The 21,754-nt window shown below is 41.4% G+C and overlaps 1 protein-coding gene across 1 annotated transcript in view; it reads left to right on the top strand.

Moving 5' to 3' along the window:
* Positions 1-1,377: 1,377 nt before the first annotated feature.
* Positions 1,378-21,754, top strand: part of LOC138260314 (galectin-3-like) — a 202,780-nt gene continuing 182,403 nt past the window's right edge. The window contains exon 1 of the mRNA XM_069208694.1: positions 1,378-1,469. The gene's annotated coding sequence lies outside the window, so the exon portion shown is untranslated. The remainder of the gene's footprint in view (positions 1,470-21,754) is intronic.

Below are 21,754 nucleotides of genomic sequence, written 5' to 3'. Positions count from 1 at the left end.
TGCCGCTCCAAATCCAGTAGACTAATGAGAGCCTATGCGACACCCCACACCAGATGTGTGTTGGAGACAGGATGCATTCACACAGGGATAAAAGCAGGAGAATGGCCACTTTCTAAATGTGGCATTTTCAAAATGTAACAATAAATCTGACTTTGCCAGTAAAAAGGATTTATCACTAAAACGCAATAGGCACTAAACATGATAGTTCTATCCCTTCCCAATCAGAAATTACTGCCTCATAAATGGAATAAGGAATCTTCAATGTTATCCTGCGAGAGGGGTAAGCCTCACAGTAATGAAAAACACATTTGGGAGCTGTTCTCTACCAGGACGTGTAAACCTTAAAGTATATATCCTGCCTTTTTGTTACGCAGGTCCCGGTCCTATGGGCTACCTAGGTCCTACCTTAGGGGTGGCTTATATGTAATGAAAGGGGCATTGGAGTCTTGGCAAGGAGTTTTAAATGCCAAGTCAAAATGGCAATTTAGCACTGCCTTCAGGCTTCAATGCAGGCCTGGGACATATTTTAAGATGCTTCCTAAGTTGGTGGACAAGCAGTGCTGCAGGCGCACTAGTAGCATTTAATTTACAGCCCGGGGTCCATGTAGTGCACTTTACTAGGGACTTGTGAGAACATTAAATATGTCAATTATGTATATACTAATCAAACAATGTTTTAGAAAGAGAGCACTTTACACCGGTTAGCAGTGATAAAGTGCACAGTCATAGTGTAGTGCATGTTTAAGTCTCATTTAAGGCTGGTTGAAAGACAAGTTAATACTAGACCAACGGGTGCTGCTATGATAAAGGAGTTGTAGTGAGTGATGATAGCTATAACGATGTGCTTTTAATAACAATTAGGCAGAATTAGGATGACCTTTAGGGAACACATTTAAAACCCTTATATGATGATGGTTCTTTTCGTCTATTTTTTTTATTTGCTGTGTTTGTGTCCGGAACTGATCCAGAATCTGCAGCCAAAGACTCAAGACTTTCAAGCAAAATGTCATGGTCCACTGAGTAAGTAGCTGCCCAGAGTCAAGAAATGTTATTATAAAATTCTTAGCATTATTCAAAGACAGCAAAGATCTTCTTTTTTTTGGCAAGAGATAATGTTCTGCAGGATGCAGTTTAGCTTCTCACACTCTTGAGCAGTCTTGTGGAACTTTGCATGATGTTTGCTCTTTATAAAGGTGTGTAAGGTCTTGATTTTTGTAATAATGTAGTCAGGTGGCAATCATTCCCTGAAGCCTTCATTTATTAGCTTTAAATCTGTATTTATCAACTCAGCAAAAAGTAGAAATGCAAATAATAATCTGAATGTGGTAAAGCGAGGCATCTGGTAAAAAAAAAAGCAGGCGTGGATAGGGCTTTGGCCACAGCTTAAAAGGTAGACCCTTAGGAGCTTTTGCACAGAGCACAGCAGCAGTCGGTGAGTGGACATACGTGAAATCGAGCATTTCGACCAGGTAATGACTTTCTTTTGGACTACTCACATATTATAACTATTACAAACAACTATGATTATGCAAGCTTGATTTCTTATGTGAAATGTTTTTTGTGCACAAGTTTTCTTTTTTTTAAAAAAAACAGAACTTTTTATGTGAAAGGTATCTTTGTGCAACACATTTCTGAACAGACCATTCAAAACACTATTATTAGTGATTTTATCACTCATTATAATGTAATAAATTTTGTGGAAAAAAAATTACACGACAGGCACAGGATTACATACATTACACTGATGATGGCGTAATTACTCACCAACGTTTGCATGGCCTGACAGATGTAAAAGTCAAATTTTCACTGACTGATCAGTAAAAAATAAAATCACATTTCATAGCACTTGTTTTCCCCAAATGATCTGAGGCCCAATTTGGAATCAAAAGCAGCATGAGCCAAGTTTGGCAGCCCAACTCTCATACTGCACATAGCAAGGGAGGGTAGTAAGTGAGCCTTACCAGCATAATGGATGGGGGATTGGAAGGTGTTCCCCACACCAACACATATTTTAAGAAATGCCGCTATGGTGCGGTTTACAACACATTTTTCATGATAGATCAGTGGTTCCCAACCTGTGCTATGGGACCCCTTGGGGTCCGCGAAGCCTCCTCAGGAGGTCCACAATTGCTTAGAAAATTAAATAATATTGACAGATTAGGCCCCAGCATTCAGTAATGACTCAGTGGGGGGGTCCCCGGATTCTAATAAAGATTCATTGGGGGTCCCGGGGCTCCAGTAATGATAAAGCAGGGGTCCACAGAAGTCACAAGTTTGGGAACCACTGTCATAGATCATTCTGCAGTCACTGAATGGATGGATGGAGATTGAAGACATGACTGCATAGCTCAATGATGAATAGTTGGATGTGCCATGAGTGGGAGACTGAATTAATTCAATAATGGATGACAATTAATAACGATTTTTTAACAATGTTTAGCAAATGGTCTCCAAGCACTGACCAAGGGTTGGTGCTCTGGTTTTCCTTTAGATTCTATGTTAAACCATCACCTTCCCCAAACACTACAGCCCCCTATCCTTGTAAAATATGCATAGCCCAGATGTATTTAACACAGATTTAGCACCACAAAGAACTAATATTAAAGCATCAAGCAATGATATAAAATAACAGAGAGGAAGACAAATCCATGTAGAGGCTGAATTGCACAACCGAAAACAGGAAACATTGCATCAATTCTGTCTTCCACTTGACCATATTGTGTGGGCAATTGCCATGTCCACAGTGCCTCCTTTTACTCCAGCATCACAAGAGCACCTATAAATACATCAGTTCAGGCGTGGGCTGCACAAACACAAAAGCCTGCAATGAATCTCCATCTATAGTGTACTCCCTATGTCACATACGAAGAGCGAAAGACAACTGTCTTCCCTCTTGGATCTCTCTAGTAGCTTCATTCGCAGTGCAGTGGTGGAGGAGCATGAATGTCTCTGAGTTAATGATTAGCATCAATTTAACAATTGTCACTAAATTTAATGATTTGAACTTAATTTACTAAACTGAAATGTGTTGCAACGGTCACATTTTATATCAATACACTGTTTTGAATATTGGAGGGTCATTTTTTGTAAATTGGACTCTCTGAGCCAAGCAACAACTGATGCCTCACCCCACCCCTTCTCCCTGAAAGGTAGCACTGCTCTTGACGAGCCTGAAAGAGAAAAAAATCAGCTAAATGAAAAACAAATGGTTTTGAAATGCGTGATGATTGACTGGTCACACTTTAAAGCCATGGGGCATATTTAAGAGCCCCTAGCGCCTCCTTGCACCACATTTGCATCCTTTTTTTTACACTAATGTGGCTCACGGAGGCCAAAATCACCACACCGTATTTAAAAAGTGGCACAATGCATGCATTGCGCCACTTTGTAACCCCATGCACCACATTATGCCTACACCAGGCTTCATGTATGCAATGGGGGCATTCCCTGTTTAGGGAGGGCAAATTAATGGCACAAAGAAATCTAAAGGATTTCTTTGCGCCATCTTTTTTTGAATTTTCAATGCCTGCACAGAGCAGGTGTTAAGATGTGGCTCCATTGTTTTCAATGGGATTCTAGGTGCATTGGAGGATTAGCGTAAACATTTTTGACGCTAATCCGGCAAAGCACCAAACTGGCATAAAAAATGTTGACGCTAGTTCCCTAACTACCGCCATGGTGCACTGTATGTTAAATACGGTGCACACATGGTGGTGTTAGGGCGGCGCTAAGGGACTCAAAGAAAGTGGTGCTGCACTTGGTGCAGCACCACTTTCCTTAAATATGCCCCCATGTGTGATGCGTAGTTTGTTTGAAAAGCTCTGAAGCACTCACTCCAGGCAGGAAACGCAGCTGGCTTGACACCCAGCAACAAAACCAGCCGCAACTAGCAGTAAAACTACCCATCACCCTGTAAACCCACCAGGAATAGGCCTGGTGTGGCCAGTCTGGGCCTGACCATTAAAAGATGACAGGAGTTACATAGGCATTGGTGCAATCTGTTTAATCTGCCATCAAGTCTCATTTAGGGTCGGTTGTTGGACTAGATGAGAGTAGACATCTGCCCAGGTCTACACCAGAATTGGGGTGCCAGACTGCCACTGTAAAGAATGACAGGGTAGGGTGAGGGGTAGAATTATGTTTTTTAGTGTTGATTAGTACCTTTTATTTTTGCCCAAAACAGCTCAACAATCTTGCCCATCTTTGGTTAATTTCTATAGATATGCATTGCAAGCAGGGAAACAGAATTCAACGCATTTGTACGTGAGAAGTGGACATTTTGAAGCCAAAGACTCCTATTTCCAAGACTGCTACCTTCCCCAGTTGAGCCACCAGATTCTTAAAATTATGAAGCCATGTGAAATTCAGGATATGGAACCAGAGTACCCCGGATTTAATATGGCATTGCAAAAATATTGTAGCCAAAATATTGACTACTAAAATATCTTCACATTACGTATATTTTGATAAGTAAAGGTATACATAACTCCAAGCACATAAACCTTGACTATAGATATACACATATTTATTTACCTTGACAATATTTTGTTAATCAGTATTTTGCATACATTATATTTGTAGCACAATGTTATTATCTTCGACATGTGGTCATACAACAGAAATTCACTCCTGTGTGTTCTGCACCACTACATGACTGGCTCCATGAAGAGCTGCTAGAGAACTTCCTGTATTAACAGTATTCCTTATTCAGGCAATGTGACAGGTCAAGGATGCACAGCAACCTCAAGTAGTATGCACCATCATCTTCCCACCCCACATGAAATTTGTGCATTCAAGAGAAGGACCTACAATGTAGGCAGTTCCTATACATTGAATGTATAGGCTATATAAGAGGACACATCCCCATGTCACTGAGTAGGTGACACACTTGAATCACTACCTTTGCCATAGTTTTATTCACCAACTGAGTGGGCAAATGTAGGGGCAAGTTGAGAAGGTTCATATACTTTAATAGTTGCCATTTTTGCAGTTTAGGTTCACACTTGGAAACATAATGACATTTATTAACAGAAGAAATGTTACACTTCAACGAGTTATGTAAACATTCTAAGCATTCGTGCAAAACTGGACATTAAATTTAATTGTGTTCCTGAAAATGGTCTCCGACAGTGAATACTTGTGAGGCAAAATCTCAATGCAGAAGGTACACCAATGAGCTTATATCAGCAGATCCTGATATGGATCTGGAAAAGGACATTCATCTTTTTAGGCAACATCCAAACCGAACTGATGCACCCTGGCTACAATGTATATTAAGCAGCAGGAAACTAAGGGCAAGATTTACCAAGGCTTTGCACTGGTGAAATGCCACAAAAAGTTATGCATACCGATGCAAAGTCCTAAAATGGAATTTGCTTACCTGCGCAAATGTTAATTTGCACTGGAAAGTAGCTCTAACAATGCAAAGTAGGGCTTTGCAGTATTTTGCACTACTCTGCATCAAATAGGTGCCCCAAGAGTGGTACATGAGCGTTGCCAGGCAACCACCCACGGCTTTTGACACAAAGCTGTTTGTACTAGAAAAGGTAGGCCGGGCTTTGCACCAAAAATATATGCCTCCTCGAAGCAGGCATAATGTTTAAGAAGAGTTTTCGTTTCTCAAAACTTTTCTAACTTTGCAAGTGTGCAGTAATGTACAGCACACTTGCACAGTTATAAACATTTTAAACTATGACCAAGGATAACACTTTGTACAAGAAGGATGTCCTTCTAGCACAAGACCCGTTCTAGACAACACACACACACCCTTGCACTTTTATGCAAGAGTTAGCCCTAAGTGCAACTAGCCTAAAATGCCCCAGAGTGGGGAATGGCAGCAACAGCTTAGTAGATTTAACTCTGTCCTCCTCCCTCCCCTTCACACAAACAAAAATGTTGACTTAACATACATATACCATAAAGTACAATAATATAAACTCCCAAAATATGTTATGGATTAAAGTATCAAAATTAAGTTGCTAGGTGAATTTGTGTAATTGATAGCATTTGAATTAAAATTAAAATGCATTTTTTTAAAATGTATATTTAAAACAACCACAAACATTAATAACAATTCATAAATATTTCATGTATTTATTATATATATATATATATACATATATATATATATATATACATATATATATATATATATACATATACATATATATATATACATATATATATATATATATATATATATATATATATATATATATATATATATATATATATATATATTCACACTCTCCTTCTGAGTTACAACAAAGGGTAGGGCACTCCACAGTTACTTTAGACAACATTTATTAACATGCGAAGGAACGCGTTTTGGTGTTAATGCCTTTGTCAACCTTGCGGTCGCCATTTTGGATTCACTTTATATACCACATGATCAACTTCGTAAATCAAATTACTTTTAAATTTCATACAATTTTGAATATGCTGACCAACTTACACAATTGCTTCTACTTTCCGAGTAAATATTGATATTATTATACATTTTCAAATGTGTTGGATCACACTCGTTAATCAATTACTGCTACTCTCTTTCATTACATTTATGTTGATTTGTATTTTTGAATGTGTTCAATCGCACTCCTGCCAAGAGCACATAACGATATAGTCAGGTTCTTACAAATAAGATAAGATACAAGTACATTCCACAATACTATTGAGTAATCAATTGCAATATAAATTCTGAATACATTTATCGATCTATTCCATCAGAGGCTCATAATCCATATACACATAAACATAACAATTTCATCATAATAGCGACAACAAAATATTACCGTATTAGTATATATACACTATTAATCACCCAATGTCATTAACTGAATTTATATTCATTTATAATTGTCTATCATTCTAAATACCTCATAATCAGACCTTTATCAAATAATCATGTATGCACAAATAATTAAACCAGCCGATTAATTGTATTGATAAATGTTAAACCAGCTGATTCCTCATTAGTAATTATCGTCATTACTTCTTATTGTAAATGTATTGATAAGACTTCATTACTTTTCAATACATTGGGCTCCTTAGTGTCCAACTTGATTATGTAAGCTTATCCTGGAAAACTTTCAAAGTCTATATCAGGGGGATACGCATGAGCTTACAAGCGGGGTTGTACGTGCCATACAAACACAACTGTAGGGAAAAGAAAGTACCATTAAGGGCCTGGAGGCACAATACACAATTTCTCGGAAACAACAACTCTTGGCAGAGATACAGGAACAGATCATGTTGCATAAGACCATGGCAAAGAGTGAGGAGCGTCATCTTTCCAAACAGTATGTCGCAAGGGTGGCAGGCCAGGGAAACATCTAGCACATAAGCTAAAATGACCTGGTGCATCTGCATACATCACTGTAATATCCACTCCTGAGAGCTCTGAAGTATATGACACCAGAACCATTCTAGCCGCTTTCACTAGCTACTATATGCAATTATATAGTTGACACAGCTCTGCTTCAGAAATGGAGATTGGGCATTAATTAGAGGATAAAGCCCTGGCATGGCTGTGTGATGGCCAAAGGGAATATTTGTCACAACCATTAACTGTGGAGGTGGTACAGGATGCTATCCGTGACCTGCCGAATGGCAAAGCCCCAGGCAATGATGGCCTAACCAGAAAATTACATAAGGACTTTGCAGATGTGTTGGTGCCACATCTGCTTGAGATAAATAGAGGGGTGCATGACACAGGGCACTTACCCCCTTCACTTCTCATCACCCTTATAAAACCAGAGAAATCACTGCATAAGTGTGAGTCTTGTAAATTGCTGTCACTAATCAATATAGATGCCAAGATTCTGGCCAAAATATTAGCAACTCGTCAACAGCCCTCACCGACCACAGTGGTGTTGCTGGACCAATTCGGTTTCATAACCCGGCATTCTACTGCCCACAACTTGCATGCAGGCTGCAGCGGTGCTGCTCATGTTTGCGATACTTAGACACATGGGTATGCCCCAGATGTTCTTGCAGTGGACAGAGTTATTATACACTGGCCCGGTAGCCCGGATAATAATCAATGGGCAAACATCTATGCTAATAGCTATTGCCAGAGGCACAAGACAGGGGTGCCCCTTTTCCCCCATCCTATTTGCTTTGGCCTTTGAGTCATTGGCATACATCATTAGGCAAAGGTACGGGGGCAGCCGCTGTCAACATCTGGCCATATCCCAATACACAGACAATATGGTGCTTTATATCCAAGAACCCCAGCACTATTTAGCAACAGTGATCAGGGAATACATACGCTATGAGTATTGTTCTAGTCCAAGCATCAACTGGGAGAAGTCCACCATACTGTCACTTACTACCAGTACAGTACCCCACCAACAAGACTGGCCACTTGAGTGGAGCGCAGATCCAATCAAATATTTGGTCATCTGGCTACAAAGGGATCAGGAGATCATCTTGGGATATAACTAAGGCACAGCGCTGACGTGTTTAGAAGATCAGATCTCCAGATAGGTACAGCTGCCGCTCTCATTGACAGACAGTGGCACTGCTAAAAATGATAGAGCTACCCTGATTTCTTTATCTTTTTGTCAATATCCCTATACCACTGACTTCAAGGATAGGATGGAGCACACTCATTCTGACATATGACCAAGGGAGGTTCGAGGAACTTGACTTTCAGTTATACTACCTATGTGCCCAAGCGTGGTAGGCACATTATTGGCTACATCCACGGGTACATAGGTTGCACCTAGCGGTTGAAGGTGACGTTGCTTACCCAGTTCCCCTTAGGGCTATACTGCCCTAAGAAAGAATCGCACAACAAAGGAGGGATAAATACAGTAAAATGCACGACAGCAGCATGGCGCCTCCTGGTACTCCGTGCGGGTAAGCGCCCACTGTTTACCCCGCTGCACCCTCTGCAGTTCCATCTAAGTCTCTCAGTCACACATGAAAAGTGTGCACTGAAAAGCTGGGCCTCCACTCTATGGAGGATGTCTTTCCAGCGTGTCTTTTCGTAAAGATCATGGATCTCACATGGACCCACCCGCCTTCCACACTAGTGAATTTTATATACCTTCGTCTCCACTCCGCTATGAAAGGTTGGTATCCAGCCTTCCCGGCTGAACTGCCCACGCTTAATGCACTGCAATTTATACTCACTGAAGAAACTGGTAACGCATTTGTACAATATCTCATTATGAGACAAACCAGACACTGAACCTCTGGCAATGCAGAAATGGAATGTAGACTTGGGAAGACTCCTGAACCCTGAGATTGGAAATACTGCTGTACACTTACAGGCACACTTGCACCCTTAGAATTATTCATTCCAAGTATCTTAAGCAAATGTATTACACTCCACAACAATTATTTAGGTATGGGTTATGTGCTGTTGCAGGACAGAGGGCGCAGATTTTATGCACATGGCCTGGTATTGTAGGAAATACATGATTTTTGGGTACAGGTGATGCAAGCTCTTACTGAAATGATGATGAACAGGTGCTATGCTTGCCTATTATGTGTCTCTTTGGCCTGGTAAGGGATCTGCAGCAGAATAACTGTAAACTAATGGCGACTACATTACTGTTGGCAAAGTGGAGAGAAGCAATACATTTGGGGCATTGGGGGGCGAACTACTCCGAAGATTGAAACATGGTTGAAAGACATGCGTTACTGTCGGGAGCAACTGGATCTATATGCCAAGGAGCTCCCACAATCCTCAAAGCCCAAGGACAAATAGGACCCCTTACAACATATTTGCTGTCCATACATGAGGTGCGGGGGAAGATGACACTGAAGAATTGGAGTGAAAGACCCCTGCTGTCTCCTGTGTCAACATCAATATAGACCCCACCAGAATCTCCTGATCTATGCGAGAAGAGTGATATTGATAATACTGGATGTTTGTAATACCGTGGTGTACACTGTTGTAATGTTGTGTAAAACCCAATACAATTTTTTTAAAAAGAGTTTGGAAGATAGGGTGTCCTATCACAAATGTGATGCAGTACCCTGCCCAGCCAAAGTCTTGATCCGTCCCCCTCGATTAGAGCCAGGTGAACCATAAGTAGTCTTCTGACGGAGGCCCTGTTGGTTCACGGAATACTTCCTGACATCCTGAAAGCCTATGGACTAAGGGCAGACAGATGTAGGACTTTACACTGACCGGCATTTTTACTGTGGACTGTGGACTGTGTTAAGTTATTTTTATTCCTGTTCATCATTTCAGGAAGAGCAGTAAAAGACAGGAAAAGAAGGGGGCAAAAGCCCCATGGTGTGTGCATCCGTTTTATTTTTGTTTTTCCAAAACAAACTCCTGCTTTGGAAGTTTGCTTTTGAAAAGCAAAAAACATCTTTTGAAACGTTTGGCAGATGGCCATCATGACTGATGGTACTGTCCATCAACTGTTTTCAACATTAAAAGGAACCACCAGGTCAATATAGAGATTTGTCGGCAGGACTGACAGGCACTGGTAAATTTGGCAGGCGGTGGTCCCTCAAGATGGTGGTGATATTGTCTTTTACTCTCCCGATGGAGTAAACTCCATCAACCAAAATGTAAATCAGGCCCATATTTTCTGTCAATGTAGAATCTTACCCTCAGTACCATTGGACAACTCTAAATTTGGTGGTGGAGGTACCTCGAACAGAGGACAGTCCTAATGAAGTAAACGCCATCCACACAACTTTAAATCAGGTTTATAGTCTGACATCATCTTATTTAATAATAAAGCTGTTCTGAGGTCACAGATATTGCATTTGTTGTATGAATTATGGTCTGCATGGTGTTGTGTGAGCTATAGATGATGGAGCTAACTATAACTGGAAATTTTTAGGGGGGGTTTAGCTTCTTCTTTTTTGGATCCATAACTGCTCTTTAACTGTGTTTTTAAAGATAATTTTGTAAATGTTAACTAAGAGCTAACCCTATCTTTATAGCAAGTGTATTTTTTTTAGATGAATGTTAAAAGTGTTTCACTTGTGTTTATGAGGACATATATGTAGTGCTTGTGCTGGTGGCATAGTGGTGAATTAATGTCTCTGTGTCATGTTGCATGATGCACTTCATTCTGCATGGTTTCTAACTGTGTGCAGAGGTGTCTGACTGTGGGGCCTGAACACATGACAGGCCCTGTGGAAACCAATTTGTGCATGTAGCTTTCACTAATGCACAACAGGCAACCAACCTGTAATGCAGCCAACTGCAGGCTGTACACAAAGTATGCAAGATAAACACAATTCTGGAATCCCAGCTCAACTACCTTACTGGTGCAACTCAAAGCTTTATTCTGCCCCTCCCCCCTCCATTCTTTACCCCCCTCTGTCAGATCAACATGAAACTTTGACCCAGATTTAAGAGGGCCTAGCGCTTCATGGCACCACATTAGCATCATTTTATTATGCTAATGTGGCCCAACGAGGCTAAAATTGCACACCATATTTAGAATGTGGTGCAATGCATGTATTGCATCACTTTGTAACTCCTTGTGCCACATTATGCCTGAGCCAGGCATAATGTATCTAAGGGGGACATTCCCCCATTAGGGGGAATTAAAAAATAGCCTAGTGGAATCTAAGAGATTCCACTGTGTCATATTGTGCAGCTACTTTGATCCTAATCCTGCAAAGCTCCAATCTTGCGTAAACATGTTGATGCTAGTTCCCTAACTACTGCCATGGTGCGCCATATCTTAAATACAATGCACACATGGTGGTGTTATGGGGGCGCTAAGGGGCATAAGAAACGTAGTCCTGCTGTGGATGCAGCGCCACTGTTCTTAAATCAGGCCCTTTGTATTTTTTACTACTGGGTCTAACTAGGAAAACCAGCAGAAATCTGATGAATTTTGTGAAGGTTTGTCAAAGTATGGCAACTTTTTCTGCTAAAAAAAACAATTTTGCCACCTCCTTCTTTAAGCATGACCTCTTGACAGATCTGCCTGAAACTCAACATGTCAGAAGACAGTGAAAAGTGTCAAATATAATGCAGATCAGGCAATGCTCTACTCCACAACATTCTGCATTCCAAACAGTCCCAATTAAGGTCAACCCACAAGCAGCAGCATGCCTGATCAAGGGCCTGACATAATTGGACCACACCACTCCCACAACTATACTGGCTGACATTGCAAGTCCACAACATCTTCAAAACCAGCTGTATCATTTACATAATAGGTATAACAGGGACCCCTGTCTATCTGGATGTCAAGCTCAACAACTCTGGGGGCTCTCCACACACTCACAGCAAGGACAAGATCAGACTGGAGAGGAAGAATTGCAAATAAGAAAAAACAAGGCGATAGGCCCTTTCCAACTATTCACCCTGAATCTAAAACAACATCTCTGTACCCATCAGGACTGTCCCAAGCCTGTTCTGACTTAGGAGAGAGCTGAAGACATACCTCTTTACAGAACACTACATCATGATGCAGTACCAGTCCACTTCAACTATTTGAAAGCAGCTGCCCTTCCAATTACAAATTATGTCTTTGCCTTGGGACCTGGCCAGCCCTACAATGCCTTTCAGCTAAGCTTGTGTTAAATGGTTGTATGTGATTCCATAGAAAACATATTTTGTGGAATACTATCACTGTGAAACTACTTCATATATTTTGTTTAATGGAAATTACTTTTCATAGAAACAAATCCATAGAATGCTTTTTTTTTCAAAGTTAGCTTTGAATGCCTATTTTTCAAGTTGTAAATGCAATCGTTGCAGGTCTTACTTTCATAAACATTTTTGGTTGGAGGTATTTTTTTCACTGCTTTACTTTAGGGGCGTTACTTCAGGTTTACGTATTTTATATTGTCAAACAATTACTATGTATGCTTGTCATTTTTGATTCCTCGCCAACCCTAAATATTATGCATCCCTGACCCCATCCCAACCCCTGAACACTATCCATCCTTGCCCCCCCAACAATTCCTTACCACACTTACACTACTCACACATCTGGCCCTTAAACTCCACCCATCCCCATCCCTAACCATAAAACCCTTTCTACCCCAACCTCTGATCATCCCTCACTCTAAAAAACCCTGAAAAGTCCTAAGCTCCACCAGTCCCTGAAGCCCTAAACTCCACGTAACCCTGGACCCTAAAAGCCATTTTTACCCCTATATTTCAACACATTCCTGAACCCTAAAAGCACTGACTACCCTCCAAACTCTACCCATTCCTGAACTCTAAAAACTCCTTTTGATGCTTAAGCCCATCCATTGGAAAAACATTAAAACCCCTTGTTACTCATAAACTCTACCCATTCCTGAACCCTAAACGTCTTTCTGAGCAGAACCTCTGCCTATCATTGACTCCTTAATCCCTCCATCACCCCTAAATTGTGAACCCTAAAAAAACCTCAAACTCCTACACTAGATTCATCCCTGAACCCTAAAAACCCCTCCCACCCCTAAACGTCACTTATCGGTGAAACTTAAATACCCCTCACCACCATAAACTCTACTCATTCCTGATTTCAAATGCCCTTACTGCCCCTATCGTCCACCCATCCTTGAACCCTAAGAACCCCTTTGTACGCTGAAACTATCCCTTGTTGCTGGAATGGGAATATACCTTAAAAAGCAAAAGACAAGGGGTGTCTGGCAAAACAGGAAACAGTTCCTTTAATTAAACATTACAGCCAGGAGAGCAGTTACAGAACCGGGGTCTGTGGACTGTCTCTCGTACATCGAATTGCAGCAAGTTTTATACATTTCTCTGGGTGCAATAAAACCATAAAAATGAGAACAGTAGTCACAGAGTCATAGATACAATTCCAGATAGGGAATACAGGTGGCCCTCGACCTGACATGGATACAATGTGGGCCAGTAAGTATGCGTCCAGATGTATGGCCAGAGGGGCACGTGTTCACTGCGTGTGCTGTGTGTGCTGTATCATGATTGGCCAAGTGTACCTAACTACATGTGGCATCTAACTCTATGGTATTTTTGGAAATACATGCATCCCTCTGGTCATGTGTGCTTTATTGTGGCCAATCTCCGGGGGGTATTGTAGTGTTGCTGTCTATCTGTGGAATCTGATGTAAATTTTCTCATTTGTGCGTTTGGCTGCCAGCTAATTATTACCCCACTTGTGAACTGTTAGTCATTACCCTTAAGGCCTGGGTCTCAGAGCCTGCCTGACACGTACCTATGTATTGGGGTTGACAGAGAGTTCATCCTGGGGACATCTAACAGTGGTGATACAACTTTGTTTGTGTATGAAAATGTATTGTTCGTGTATAGAAATGTCTTATTGTTGTGCACATCATCATTGGGCAATACAATATCAATACCCTGATGTTTGAAAACCCCTCATCATCTATAAATATCAACCATCCATGAATCCGAGAACCCATCAATGTCCCTAATTGCCACCAAGGTTAATGTAATGTTGAATGTTTCATAAAAATATTTTTTCTTTAACATGTGTCCTTTAATTCTCAAGTCTTTGCATTTGCTTAAAATTGTCTCTCCTTAAAATTGGTTTTATATAATTTAGTTTCTGCTAATGTGATTTATCTGTTTTAGTTTTTTCCATTAATTCATGTACATCATTGTTAGCCGTCCACATGCATCATTGTTGAATAAATACCACATAATTGCATAGAGATCGGTGAAATGGCACCAAAGTTATAAGCAAATCAAATATTTTTGATCTCCCCTTTTGACTATGAACCTTCTTATCAGCTCTCAATTAAACCTGAAATCTTGGAACTGGCTTAACGAGCTATTAAACTGTGCCTGTGTTATCATCAAATAAACACTTATTTGTCGGCCCTTTTAACTGTGACCCCCATAACAGATTTGCATGAAACTCAAAGTATCAAGAGTAAACATGCAAACTGTCTGCATACAGATTTGTGAAACTGTGCCAGTTATTAGCAAATCAAATATTTAGTGACCTCCCCCCCTTTAGCATTGCCCCTTCATGATGGATCTGCAAGAAATCTAAGGTTCCTGCTTTTGTCTTAACCTGCTAACACTTCCATGCCTTGCAGTGCACAGCCTCTAACGCCAGTGCCAGCTCAAAAGGCCTGGCTTGCCATATAATTTTATAAATTGGAATGATCAACATCACACTTCACACTCCACACTAATCTGCAATTCACTATTTTTCTTAAATAAACTGTTACAAAACATGAGTTTTAAAAAATGAAAATCATTGGGATTGTTTCCTATTTCTCTTCTTTACTCCTTAGACTTGATTGTAAGGTTTCACTTTAAAACAAAGCTGGAAGCATGGTAAATCGCTTTAATAGTTTGATTAAGCATTTAGTGGTGCCTATTGAAATCAAATTCATACATTCTCCTGTCCCTTTTGAGGTTTGTGTCTATCTTTAACAATGATATATTTATATATATACTGTATATATGTATTTATTCACTGAAAGAAACAAAGGTTACATGGACGTTATAGTTAGGTTCTGAATTTACTCATACAATACCGTAGAAATTCAGCAGTTATAGGTACCTCAGCTAACTATAACTGGCGCTCCCGTAATGTACTGCTTATGACTCACATATTACATCACTCATGACATGGTCAGTGACATCACTGATGACATCTCATAAAACATTTGCCCATCCGGGTTGGTCCCTGGGGTGAGGGGGGCACGCGGCCCCTCCCGCTTTAATTTCAAGATCACCCCGGGGAGGTGGTGGTCTCCAGGGCAGCGGGAGTGGGCCAGGAGGCCTCCCTATCTCACACGTTACAATAATGCCCTGGGAGGTGGTGGTCCCCAGGGCAGTGGGAGGGCCACAGGCCCCCCGCACTAAAAAAAAGCACCCAGGAGGTGTGGTCCCCGAGGCAGCGGGGGTGGCCACAGGGCTCCCCGCTTTAATTACAAGTTCGCCCAGGGGAGGTGGTCGTCCCTGGGGCAGTAGGAGGGGGCCAGAAGGCCCCTCCCACATATTACAATAATGCACTGGGGAGGTTTTGGTCCCAGGGCAGCGGGTGGCCAGAGGCCCCCCACATAAAGTAAAAGAGCCTGGGGTCTTGGTGGGCCCTGGGGCAGCGGGAGGGGGCCAGGAGCCCCCTTCCCAGATTTTTTTTTTAAATGCCCCCAAGACTTGGCCCACCCAAGGGCATTAGACTAACGAAGCTTGGTTAGTTATTTTGTGATTTTACGAGTGGATTTGTGGATGCACTGCGCCTCCCCTTTTAAAATCAACAACAAAAATGTTTTTTGCCCAGGCATGGTCCCTGTGGGACCCCAGCACCAGAGCTAAGGGGTCACGGTCTTCGTTCCCTGGCCCCTTTTGTTTTTTTTGGGACTCGGCTGTAGCCGAGTCCCAAGATGGCTGACAACACTTCAACAGCTTCTGTTGTTGAAGTTTTATCAGCCAATCAGATCTCAGCATGAGATAGTTAGGGGTAGTGAATCCTTCGCGTCCCTAGATATACAAATTTGGTTTCCTCTTAACTACTGAACTGATATGCATCAAGACACTTTGTTTCCGAAATGCGTTGAGTTCACCGGATGGCCATTACACATTCTTGCTTCAGCAATGATTTTGTGACTGAGAGTCATCATTGATGTCCTTGGCGAGAAGTGATGATTCGCCTGTCTGGATTGATTATTTTGATACGGGGGGTCACGACCTCGTCTCGGTCTGCTGTGCTGGTGGCGAAGGACACTGACTGTTTCTTGAATATATATATATATATATATATATATATATATATATATATATATATATATATGTATATATATTTGTCCAACAATTTAAGAAATCCCAAGTGAGAGTTTTGCTTTACCTAAAGAAACTAGACTACATTGACCCTACTAGTAAAAGAGATCAATGTTTTGCAGAAGACAAAGGGCCTGATTACGAGTCTGGTGGTCTCAAGACCGCCAGACTCATGGTGGTGGTCAGACCGCCGCAGCTGTGGCAGTCCGGCTGTCACATTACAACCCTGACAGTCTGACAGCCAGGGAACCACCATCTCCTCCAGAATCTCTGATCCTGACAGAATGATGGCGGTATTGGTTGTGATCAGCCAGGGTGGCGCTGATGTCAGCAACTCCCTGCTGATTACAACCTTGTTCTCTGCCAGCCTTTTCATGGCAGTCTGACCACCATGAAAAGGCTGGCAGGGACCAAGTGCAGGTGGCTACAGCTAGGCCCCCGCTCTGCCCATGGTGATGGCATGGGAGTACAGGGGTCCCCTTGCCCAGCACCCTTGAAATATGCACTGCCTGCTGTGCAGACAGAACGCATTTCAAGGGTGCTGGTGCACCCTGCGTGTAGCAGAATTGCCTCCAGCTCATTTATGGGTCAGGAACACTGCTGTTGCACCTTTTCCACTGGGCTGATGGGCAGAAACCTTGGTTCTCACCTGTAAGCCCAGTGGGAACATTGTAATGGGCCCAGTGCTGAGACCGCCAGCACTGTGGCGTTCTACTTGCCCTGAGTTTGGCGGTCGGATGTTTCTGACCGCCAAACTCTTAATGACCCCCACATTGACTTTCTATCTGGAGAAGAGCAAGATCCTACTCATTTCAAATCTGTGGAATGAAAACAGAGAATGCTATATCTTTCAGGTGAGCATTCCTAAAGCAGGGAAGTATCAGAAGAAATGGCTCATAAGGGTGAAAGGTACTCACTGAGAGTAGTGAAACCGTTTACTACATATGGGCAGAACATATTGAATTTAACTGTATATGTTATGCAGTGTTCTAGTGCCATGTACCATGGGACATTGATACATGGTCAAACTTACTTAGAAATACAGCCTGTGCCAGCCATCCCAAGGTGTGAGGACCTAATTTTGTCTGCAGCATCACAATCAAAGGTAAGTCAAATTAATTTACAAATCTTTAATACTTGACCAAGATGGTGAGTTTCACTTCCTACAAGCTTTCCTCATTAGGCTTTATGGGTGTAGGCAGTTTTTTGCAGAGTTCTCACCTCACATTCTTCATATGGCCTTTAAAGTTTAAAAAGATACAAACATCAGTTATTTGCAACACATGTTTCATTTCTGTTTAATTATAAATATACTTCTTGTAATATGTGCCTAAATATAACCTAGTCAAATGTTTCCGAAACAAAATTGCAAAGCAAATGTATATCTAAAGAATTAAAAACTATGATCCAGATTCCAAATAGAGCAGAACCCTTTGTTCACCACTGTACCTTTTTCACACTTTCCTAGCAATTACAATCATAACTATTCACAGTCCAGACCATCCCCTTTCCTGGGTCTTTCTTAACAAATGTTTCCAATTAGAAAAAATAACTCCTCAAAGCCAGTTCTTCTTATTTCACTTAACAGACAGTCTTCGCCTTTCAAGTTCACATACACTACAGGCGGTTCAAACTTCCTTCATCTCATTTCATGCCCTCCATGGACATAAATCTGTGTATTCCTGTAACATGTTCTGTAGCTGTAGGTTTATGACCTTTACTAAGAATAACATATTTCATTTATCAAAACTGATCCAAACCACACATATACATTCTTCATGAATGAATCATTTTCGGCTGGCTCATTGTTAAAATGGCATAGGATCTATGAACAATAGGGGTGGTGGGAGAATTTGCTGCCGTGGGCTGTGGAATATTATCCATTTGTGGGGAATGCCCTGGTTACTTCCTGGCAGTCTTCATTATCATTAATCCTACTGCCATCATCACAGTTATTACTTTTGAGATTAACCCACCTCATGTCAAGGGAGCTGACCCGGGAACAATGCTGCCGCAGCTTTCAGTGGGAAAGTTGTAATGGGGCTGGTGGGGAGACTGCCAGCACCGCAGCACTCTCCTTGTCTGGAGAATAACATGTTTCATTTATCAACACTGATCCAAACCACACATATACATTCCTCATGAATGAATCATTTTCGGCTGGCTCATTGTTAAAATGGCATAGGATCTATGAACAATAGGGGTGGTGTGAGAATTTGCTGCCGTGGGCTGTGGAATATTATCCATTTGTGGGGAATGCCATGGTTACTTCCTGGCAGTCTTCATTATCCTTAATCCTACTTGTCCTCATCACAGTCATTACTTTTCAGATTAACCCACGTCATGTCAAGGGTGCTGACCCGGGAACAATGCTGTCGCAGCTTTCAGTGGGAAAGTTGTAATGGGGCCGATGGGGAGACTGCCAGCACCGCAGCGCTCTCCTTGTCTGGAGAATAACATGTTTCATTTATCAACACTGATCCAAACCACACATATACATTCCTCATGAATGAATCATTTTCGGCTGGCTCATTGTTAAAATGGCATAGGATCTATGAACAATAGGGGTGGTGGGAGAATTTGCTGCTGTGGGCTGTGGAATATTATCCATTTGTGGGGAATGCCATGGTTACTTCCTGGCAGTCTTAATTATCCTTAATCCTACTTGTCCTCAACACAGTCATTACTTTTTAGATTAACCCACCTCATGTCAAGGGTGCTGACCCGGGAACAATGCTGCCGCAGCTTTCAGTGGGAAAGTTGTAATGGGGCCGGTGGGGAGACTGCCAGCACCGCAGCGCTCTCCTTGTCTGGAGTTTGGCAGACAGATGTTTCTGTCCGCCAAACTCCTAATGACCCACTTACACTGATGTAACAGCACAGGATAAAAATTAAGCCATGCCTATGGCACCAGAAACACAGAATGGTAGTTGTCCTAGCACTTTCGGCTGCAATACACTGGAGTCTGAAATTGGGATTGCAAGGTAGAGAGATTCCTCCTCAATAACTCCTCCCTGTCGATATGTAAAAACAGCATTCTCAGATCTAACCTCAAATTCGAGATGTCCTATAAAGACTCTATGCTGAGAAGGAATCAGCTTGCATTTTGGATAATTGATGATAAACCAATGTCAAGTTTTACACTTCTGGACAGAACTCAAAAGCTTCAAGCTTCCTTCTTTGTCAGAGCATGAAAAAGCTGATTGTTCAGATAGGATCTTGAAGATACATAATGGGAAGCAATTGTGCCATCATTTGTGTGAATACCCTTGGAACACTTTGGATGGCATTTTGTAAATGTATTACAAGTCTGTAGCCTCCAGTTATCTTTGGGACCAATGCAATGGTTGACTATATATCTTTCACTCGTTCCAAGTGATGTACTGCTCTGGTAGCTTTCTTTACTATCAACAAATAAATATCTGCTCCCACTGCTTCAGTCTTGATTGGGTTAGAGGGGAAAGGTTTATGAATTATCCTTGTCTCAGGAGGCAAAGCAGAAACCTCCATTTGATATCCATCTCTGACAATCTTCAGAACCAAGTACCTGAGGTGCATTGTCCCAAGGTTGCTCTGCAGTGTCATATGAAGCCTCCAACTGGCCACTTTTAATCATTTGTGGCCTATTTGCATCTTACTGAACGCAGAATCATTCCCCCTATTGTCAAACTAACTTTTCAAGATCTCCCCTTTCGGTCTCCTAACTTGTGCTTGTGGTTTCTTGGATAATTATTATCAAAATGAAGACCTACTTGATCTTTACCATGCTTGAGGATCCTGCTTGATGATCATGACAATTAGTATTTTTCTCAGGCTTTGCTCCAAACAATTCTACCCCTCAAAGGAGAAACAAATGGTCCTATACTTCTGTGCTGTAGTTGTATGCCAGTTACTTAGATAAAAATTCCTTCCATCTTCAATTGTTGTTCCTTCAGCCAATGCAGAGGCTCTCACAAAATTGAAAGACATGTTTGACAAAATTCTGCTTGTCATTCCATTGCTCCTATAGGCAACAAAGACTTGCTTTTAACACTGTCTTTGAAAAATGTCTTTAAAACTAGAAATCTAGGACTGAGTGGTATACCCTGAGCACCAGCATCAGAATTCGTCAGTGCAGAGTAAGTCGTATTATTTGTCACATCCTTTACGGAAATCTTTCCACCAGTGATTTCCTCCCCATCAGATTGGCCACCAAGAATTCAACTAAAACCAACTCTAGTAGATTCTTCTCCACATCATCAATTGGACAGAGCCTGGAAAAGGATCTGGGAACTTTAATCTGACCTGGATCCCTCCACTCCTGCAAAATAACTTTCTAAACATTCTGGGGTAGTGGAAGGCCCAAAACAGGAGCTCATTTGCACTATCCTAATAATGTTTTCAATTAAGTATCAAGAGAAATCTTCAGAGGAGAATTTCAGATTCCACCACATTTTCCCAGGGATATCAGGTTGCATCTCTTCCTCTATTTATTCTCCAATTTAATCTGCAGGCAGAGTTTCCTAATCTTCTGCCTCTGAATTAGAATCCATTCCTGGATCCTTTACATGTGTGGTTGACATTTGTTTGTGAGTACACAGTTTCCCATATGATCTGTAGGATCTGTAATATACTCTAGATACAGAGAGTACACTCCACACCAGGAGTGGAATCTCTGCACTTGGGGTGGAGATTCTGCGGAGATGCCACCCTGAGTGCGAACGTAAATATACTACTCGTACATTCCATTTTGATTACCGAAACGTCGTAAATTTAGACTTTTGGTCTAAACTTAGACCAAACATCTATGTTTACCTTTGTAAATCAGGCCAAGTGGACCCAGACTGAGTGAGTCTTGAACTCCCAAAAGGCTCCCATCCATTCCTGGACCCTTGGCACTGAAACGCGTGTTGGCACTACACCTGGGGCAACACTGTGGATTGGACCTTATTTCTCTGCATATGAATTTTCTGATATGTGATATGGATATTGGACTCTATGAAATTGTTTAAAAAAAATGTTAATTAAACTAATAGTTCATAAGAGAAGTTCTCTCCTGAATAGATTTTTTTTAATTATTAGGTAATTTTCTCTCTTTTTCAG

The sequence above is a fragment of the Pleurodeles waltl genome, chromosome 9 (genome assembly GCF_031143425.1).
Source record: "Pleurodeles waltl isolate 20211129_DDA chromosome 9, aPleWal1.hap1.20221129, whole genome shotgun sequence".
NCBI classification, from domain to species: Eukaryota; Metazoa; Chordata; class Amphibia; order Caudata; family Salamandridae; genus Pleurodeles; species Pleurodeles waltl.
This window is presented reverse-complemented; position numbering and strand designations above follow the sequence as displayed.